The sequence below is a fragment of the Podarcis erhardii genome (assembly GCF_964252035.2).
Source record: "Podarcis erhardii genome assembly, chromosome: 6".
Classification (NCBI taxonomy): domain Eukaryota; kingdom Metazoa; phylum Chordata; class Lepidosauria; order Squamata; family Lacertidae; genus Podarcis; species Podarcis erhardii.
This window is the reverse complement of record NC_138510.1, coordinates 19154924-19163711: the sequence shown is the minus strand read 5'-3', so window position 1 is coordinate 19163711 and position 8788 is coordinate 19154924.

The following is an 8788-nucleotide window of genomic DNA, read 5'->3' as shown; positions in this document are numbered from 1 at the left end:
ATACTAGCCTCAATCAGGTAGCTTGTTTTACGGGATGGAGTGTGTTCTTTAAAAAGCATATATATCTATACATATCCTTGTAATGCATAAAATAATCTTGGCTTGAAGTAATGTAATTATACCTAATAAAATTAAACATTGGGGGATGGGGGAAATCAATGAACACTAGAGAGGATAAGCAAAAGGCTCAATGTGTTTTGCTATTAAAATGACAGGCTGCACTGCATTTAATTGCAAAGTAATGCAGTTGCCATGATGGTTTATCACTACCTTATTTTTACTAAGCCTTTTAAAATCAATTTGAAAGAGAATAATAGTACATTTTAATTATATATATATAACGGTACTGGGCTTCAGTATAAGTGAAACTATTAGACTTTCATATACTACCTCTTAAACTTTGACAGCTAGCATCTTGTGGGGGACAAGGTCGGTCTGCTAGATGAAGACATGAAGGCTTCGTGTATGTACAATTTTTACTTTAAAACCCAGAGATACTTAAAATTTTACTACAAGTTCTAATATGCTGTTTGCTCTGTATGTCTGTGTGTGTATATATACACGAACATACATAAATGCATTCTCAATTTTTGATTGAATCTTACAATGAATGTGTATGGACAACTTCACAGAATCAAAATTCTTTTGATGTTTGTATTGATTTACAAAAATGAAAAGAATTTTTTTTAAAAAACCCTCTCAGCAATTTAAAGACTGATTTGCCTTTTAAGTGCACCTTATCTGAAAGAGAGCAGAATATGGCTAGTAGTACAGTTTTCTGGAACAATTTTATAGTTTCAGATGAAGTCAAGCTAAACTGTGAAATCTCTGTTCTTCCACAGCTATGTTATTTAGGATGTTGTTGTGTACTTTTGTGACTTGTGTGTTTTCTAATTAAAACCTTTATGCAACATGATTTTTACATGAACATGTATAATATGTCAAATGTCAGTATTTTTCTTACCACTTTAATGTATGATGTACGTCAATACCACTAAATGGACTTTGATTTTACAAATCAAATTGGCATAAGTTGTATGTTAGTCATATTTTTACAGACTCAATAATAAAAAACTGTAACTATTGCTAATTTTAAACTTAGATGCCTTCAAGAATGCTTTATTACTTACTTAAGAAATCTCAAAAGTTACTTCCTGATTTTCCCCAGGTCTATATAGAATTTCATTGGAGCTATCCCAGACGTTGCTAAAGCACAGAGTTTATCCTTCCACAGTCAGGCCAATCACTAGAAAAAGGAAGGACCAGGATCACATTACCTTTTCCTAGAGTATTCTGAAAGGGTTAAAAACAATCGCTCATCACCTCAATCAAAATGACCACCATAGTTTCTGTTGTAGAAGTCACTTCAAAACTAGTCTGTTTATATTACATATGTATCCCACTTTTGCTCCATGAAAGAAAGAAGCTAATAGCACCACACATGTGGTCTCTCATCCAAGAAGTGATCAAACCCCTGAGCTGCTTAGATTCAGCAGGTCTGCTATATTGTGTGTCTTTAGGCCATGCCCTGTAACCATATGATTTATTTCTTCTCTTGTGTTGTATGTGTTCATGAAGTTACTGATTAGATAACTGCGTCTCACAGAGGAGTCTCCAAGTTGCTTCTGCTCCTTCTCTGTCCTCCAGAAAATTCTGCATTTTTATTTTGATTTATAGTCCCATCTTATCTAAGGGAGTAGGCCAGTTTTGCAACAATTCATCCAAAGACCTTTCAGTTTTAAAAACCCTTTCAACTTTTGTAGTTAGGTGGTCAAGGAAGATTAAATTTAAAGTAGTAATGCGAATGAAAAGGGAACCAATCTTTGTTTTCTACAATTCATTCCACAGTATTTTATATAGAAAATGTATCCAGTTTAACCACCTTGTTCCATTTTTTTTACTCAAGTGTCCAGTCTTGCTTTCAGACAGTGTAGTTTTTTGTTTTGCCTTTCTACCCATCCCTTGCTTCCTACAGATGTAGAACTTGGATTTCCCCTACCCAAGATTAACATTTCCTATTACTTACTGTCCCCTTAAATTCCTTCTTATTGCATCACCACCCAAATCAACATGTTTTAATCTGCAAAAGGCTCCATTCTCACAGTGCTTTATTAAGGCAAGTAACTTGATTTCATACCCTAACTTTAATTTTTCTAGCATAAATTTTCAGCATTCTGAAAAGAAATGAATACGGGACAGTTAAATATTTCATTATTTCATTTTGGACACCTCAGGGGGGGACAACATGAAAGGCATGTTTGAAAAGGTCAGTTCATCATGCTAGATTTTAGAGATGCAGTTTATGTCCTTAATTTGTAAAAACATAAATATGCTTCATAGGTATTCATAAGTTCCCTTAGCGTATGATCAGAAAGTTAAAATGGTAAGGCACAGACCAGGTCTGCAGGAGTGAATAAAAGTTTCAATCTAAAATGAAAATTCAATGCATTGCGAAACCTTGTTACCTCAAGTTTCACCAATTAATTGGCATTGGGTGTGTTCACTCCTACATAAGAAGTGTTTCAAATTGTAAGATCATGGCTGTGATCCACAAAGCCAGTTAGACTAGATAGAGTATTTTGCATTTAAATCCAATTTAGTGTTAAATGTGGGTGAAGTTTGATGAAATAATAAATGAACAGGCACTAAGGTTTCTGCTGTAAAACATGAAAGACAATTACGACTCCAGTTGTATAATTTAATTTCTCATGCTTTTAGGGAAGAAACTTGACACAAGTACTTACCTGTTCCATGGGATTTGAAAACCCAACCCCTTTTAGCATTTATGTGCAAAATAAAACTCTGTGTCACTTTCTGTGACTTCAGTTGGATCTGCCGCTTAAATGCTGTAAATTATCTTATGACTCTGCATTTTAAGCTGGTGACTTGCGGATTTTGACAGAGGAGATAAGGCTGTCCCCCCTTTTCCCTTTATCACTGGAATGGCAGGTGCAAATTACACTGGCCTTTACAACTTGTGCCTGAAAGCCCAGAGAATGTCATACAAAGAGCAGAAAGAACCTTGCAGAAATATACTAAGTCTGATGGAAACAGTGGTATATTAACACCAGCCCCCACTGAATGCATCTCTATAGTGCAAACCTAAGTTTAATAAAAAATTCCTTCCAGTAGCACCTTAAAGACCAACTAAGTTAGTTCTAGGTATGAGCTTTCGTGTGCATGCACACTTCTTCAGATACGGAACTAAGTTTAATAGTCTATGATTTCCTAAAAGTGTATTGAGGGTTATAGTTTTGTGAGGATGTTTGAATTCTCTGCTAGAATTTCCTAGCGCCTGTTGGAGCTACAAGGTCCAGGGTTCACTGGCAAAGAGTAACAACAAAAACCAATTTAAACCTGTGTGGATAATGAATAAATTTGATTTAAATCTAAGTACACCCTGAGTTGTGTGGTCAGAACCTCAGTCAATGCAAAGGTGGAAGTCATGGGATAAGAGAAGTTCCTTTGCTCTTTTGACAAATGCCAATATTGTAATACTTTTACTGATGCAAGTGCGTCTGGCATATTGAGCACAGTTCTGGCTGCTGCGTCTCAAAAAACATATTACAGAGCTAAAAAAGATGTAGAAAAGGTCATCAAAACAGTTAAGGGGCTGGAGCAGGATGGAAAACATTTCATCCTCCAGATGTTGATGAACTACAACGATCTCCCAGCAGGCATAGCCAATGACTAGGCATGATGGTAATTGTAGTTCAACAACAGCTGGAGAGCCAAAGTCCACCCCATCACCTGGATGAGAATAACTCCGCTATGAGAAAGATATTTATTTACCCAGGGCTTTTTAGTTTTGAAAAGGGGAAAGGAAGAAGTTATTGGATTGGTAAAGATGGATAGTGTGGAGTGTTTCTCTTTTTTCCTCGTACCGTATCCAGTACACTACATAGTCCAGTGTAGCTGAATGGTGGGAGAGACAGACAAGAAAAAGTACTTCACATTGCATATAATGAAGCGATGGACTTTACTGCTGCAAGATATGGCTACATAAATTTAGACGGATTTAAAAGATAAGGCACATTCATGCAGATAAGAATACCAATGCCTGCTATTCACAAAGCAGCCTTCCATAGCCCTCATGCTATCCAGATCCTTTGGAACTATATCTGGGGTTCTCAAAAGTGGCATCTGTGGGCACTATGGTACCCCCCCCGAGTGTGCCAAGGCCCCTGCACTCCCCCCTTTTAAAAATTAAGGGTGCTTGGATTTTGTATGGATGGGTAGGCTTGCATTCTTCCTCACCTGTTTGATTTTGGGGTGCATGTAGGTGTTTTGCATGTTTTAGGGGGCAGGTCTGACCCATCAGAGGTTTTCTGTGAAATGTATATTGCAATTAGTGCCTGCAACAGCTTGCTGGGTTTTCAAAAATACCCTCAGGCACGACCTGAAATATTGCTAGTGTTGCCTTGGATCCCTAAAATGATATAGAAACTGTTTCCTCCTTTGGTGAAGCCAGTTCTGCATGACTGATAGTTGCATACACTACTTGTGTAACAAATGGTGTGTACCTTGCACCCATTGCTTATTTTTCACATGAGAGCTGGGTGGCCTTTCACCTGCACTGCACAATGACTTGATCCTCAGGTTTTTCTCTTTGAGCTAATCAGATAGCTAGTGTTCTGCAATCTTGGTTGTGTTTACATACGTGGTTTTACTCACAGCTCAAATTCCTGGAGCCTTGGAAGAGTAAAGTACGCAGGAATACAATGAAATGTTGGGACATGAATGTGTCAATGAGGGTGGGGGGAAGCTGTCAAACTTGAAACCATGGAAGTTTTTACATAGCAGGGATTACCCAGTCTCTTCCCACTGACTACTTTTTCGGTAGGAAAGCTACCTTTCTACTGAGATAGATGCTGTTGCTGCCTTTTAAATCATGGTTTAGGCTGGTTATTTTTATTACAGCGATTTATCAGGTGGCATTTTCTTTTTGAAATGTGTGTAAAATGTATTTCTATAAAATAAGCAAATAGTATTTGTTTGGACCCTAGGTGAAAAGAGATCGCAACCAAGCAGAGACTCTTATATGGTTGGTTGTTTCCTGTTATAATCTAGTCAATATAGCATTGTGTAAAACAGGAAGAGAAAAAAGTGGAAGCATTTATTTCTTACCTTTCTATTCCTCTTTCCGCAAAGAAGCTCAAGGCAGTGTAAATCATTCTCTCTCTTGCCTCTGATGGGTTGCAATTCAGCCCAATATGACTTATATTTAAATCTCACTTAACTCTGGGCAGGACTGCAAACAGGAACACCTTACGCTGACATTATGTCACTGGGCTCTAACAGCTAAAGTGTGAAAACACCCTAAGTCATCTATTTTGGGCCAATTGGCAAGCAAAACAAGGTTACAAGGCAACCAGGCATCCCATCTTCTGCTTTAACAAGCAGCTCATTCTGTTCCCTAGAGAAAAATAAATTAGCCAGGGTGGAGTAACTCCCACATTCAGTTGTCATTTAAATTGTAATGCCAATTAGGCTGGCAAACTTGCCATGGCCTGCAGGAAGCATTAATGTCTGGGAACGCATTATTTATGAAAGATGCGAATAAAATTGCAAGGAAGGGTTGTGATTGGAGCTAGTTAGACAGAATGTGCCCCCACGGTATTTTGCATTTGCTGCATTTCATGTTTGCACCCAAACAAACCTTGAAAGCTGCTTGAAGTCAACAAACGGTGAAATCTCATTCAGAATACTAGCCATCCAACCATAACTGAGGCCAGCAATGTCCCCACCCAGCACAGAATTAAAACAGAATTGTGCGTAATATAAAGCCAAATACTGAGACAATGAAAGCAACCTGTGTAAATTATGCAATACTACATAATTCGCTTGATTCTCATTATCCTAGTTGCAGAGGGGGGTATGCAAGTCATTAAATAGGGCTAACCTTAATGTGAATTCTGCCACTCAATGTCTCACTTCCTCCATTGGTTGCCTCCAACTCATTGATTGTCTCAAATGGCCTTATCTTCCAGCATTAAAGTGGATGTGGTGATTAAGAGAGGATCCTTTAGGGAAGCAGATGTAGTTCAGTGGTAGGTCCCTGATTAAATTCCTGACATCTCCAGGTAGGGTTGGGGGTAGGAGTCCTGTCTGCAACCTTGGAAAGCCACTGCCAGTATGTGCAGAGTGGGCAATGCTGAGCAAAATGGACCAATGGTCTGCCTTAATATAATAAGGCAACTTCCTATGGATTCCTATGTACTTGTGCTTACTACAGGGAAACCCAGCCGTTTAATTGCATGCATGCCAATTTGATGGCCCTGCATACTTTTTTTTTTTTTTTGCCATGCCTCCATACTACTTATAAAAGTATTGATTCAATTTGTATGGCGGCTGAATGTGATTGTTGTTAATGTTGTCATCAATAGTAGCCACCAAAATGTTGCCATCTGGTGGTAAAGAGAGAGATTGCGTGAAGAAATGGGTGCAAAGTCTAGCTTGATGAGAACAGATGGGAGGGGATCAAGTCACATGTATAGCTGCAGAGAATCAGGAAATGGAGGGATAGTTCTAAAATAGTGAGGGTAGATCTGTTTTGGCAGTGACATACAAAAGATGGCTGGCATTGCATATCCACAAGAAAATGCCCAATATGTTATTTCAATAGGTATGCCAATACTCATCTGACCATGAGCAGATTTATTTCAAGTGCTTTAGGCTGGTGCTCTTCAGCCTTGGTATCAAGTTGTTGGAGCAGATTTTGGTGTCGCACAGGGTGCCCCTGAAATTTGAGGTGCCAGCATCCACCACTGCCTTCAACAATAAATGGTGAAAATGGGGAGGAATTTCATCACTTACTGAGGAACTCCAACTTAGTTTCAAAATTACCAGTACCAGTAAATTCTGTGTATTTTTTTATACATTTTCCATTAGCCACCTAACATCTTAAGGATTACTAAAAAATGCCAGTGAAGTATTCACTAGATTTTTTATATTTACCACAATATGACTCTTCTTATTAGCAAACTCAGTTGGTGGGCGATTCCATTGCAGCCAGAATGGCATCGCTGAGAAACGAGAGAAATATCAACATATACTAGTGGGAATATGAAATGAATATTTCATTTAATGTGGGAGAGAAACAAGATTCTCTTTTCTTCCTTATGGGTTACTGTTTTTCCTCCCCTAACTCCCCAGGAGAAACAAGGAGAGGCTGAGGCTTACATGTACTCACTATGGGTAGTCTTTGGAGTTGGAAAATCGTAGGAAATTGGATACAAAGATCGAAGAACCCCAGCATGGGAGACACCCTCCCCCAGGTAATTGGTTCCATTGTTCAACTGTTCTGATAATTAAGAAATTTTAGCCTCCAGTGCCTTGAGTAAGGGGCTAATTAGAAATTTAAGCCTTGATTCTCTTTTTTTAAAAAAAAACCCACCCCATGTATTTAAGATTAGATGGCTCTTTTTTAAAACAAATCTTGCCTGCCAGTGAAAATATGTTGGCAACGTCAAACTTTAGGGAATTCTACAATAGATTATGAGAAAGTTACTTTGTGTACCCCCTCATTTTGAAGAGGTTCTGCGAGGTAACGTGCCAACTTGGTTAAGTCCTGAGAATGTAATCACTTTGAAGTAAAGCAGTTTAAATCTTATCATAAGATGTCTCCCTTGTGATGCCCAATTATTTCTTAATACCCAGTAAGTAATTTGTTAGACCAAGCTATAAGGAAACAGCCAGATCTTCCTCCTCTTGCAGATGGTGAGCATGTTACTGACATGAGTACACATTGCCAGTAATCTTTGCTTTCAAACATCAGTCAAAGAATTGAGAGAGAAAGAAATTGCCCTTTCAGAAAATGAATTCACATTCCAGGAAAGGTGCAACAACCTAAAGGTATAACATAGCAGGCTGCCGTGTTGGACCATTTGGAGTGGAGGGCAGAATCCAAAAAGTAACAGTAGGTTACTTTTATACCTTTAACAGGTCCAACAAAAATGTTACAAAGAAATGGGCAAAAATTACAGTTGATCAACATTCTTCATCAGATAGGATGAAAAGTAGAACAAAACCACAGACAGAGAAAATGATGTTGCTGTGCACTGTGAAAATCTTCAGCCTGTAATAACTGAAGATGAAACATTGTTAAACAGATTTAATTAGGTTAGGGCATATCTAGTGCAAAAAAAAAAAAAGGAACAAAAGGTGGAAGTACAGTAATAATCTCAGGTTCCACTAAAGGCTACAAAATTGTGCCTAAGATATATATATAAGTCCAGCAGACAAATATAGAGGCACATCTCAATATTTTTTTAAGTATTTATTTATTTTGCTAAAATAATATACATATCACTGTATGTCCAGACAGAGACATATACATATTCACTATCTGAACGGGTCAGCAATAAATTTATAAAATGAGTGGGGCTAAGTCTTAATGTCTATTGTGTGCAATTTCTTTTGGTGACAGGTCAGTGTAAATTATGCCTGTTCTATGAACAAGTCTCCACCCACATCCATTATGTAAAGAATCTTGCTGCTGGTCCTAGACTAGGGCAAGCATGGTTGATGTTGGAGTGTGTAAAAAAATTTCTGGGAATACCTTCATGCTCCTTAAGACTTTCAGTGTCTGCTATCTGCATAAAGGGACATTTTTGCATTTGGCCAGTTGTGTTTGCCTGTTGTTCAGGTTGTGTCTACTGTTTCAGTGCACATAGGCTTCTGCCTTTAAATACTGACATATATCATTTAGGTTGTAATCCTGTTTCCAAATATTTGGAAGTAAATTTCACTGAACTCCGTGGGCAATCTCTGGGCAAGCATGCAAAGC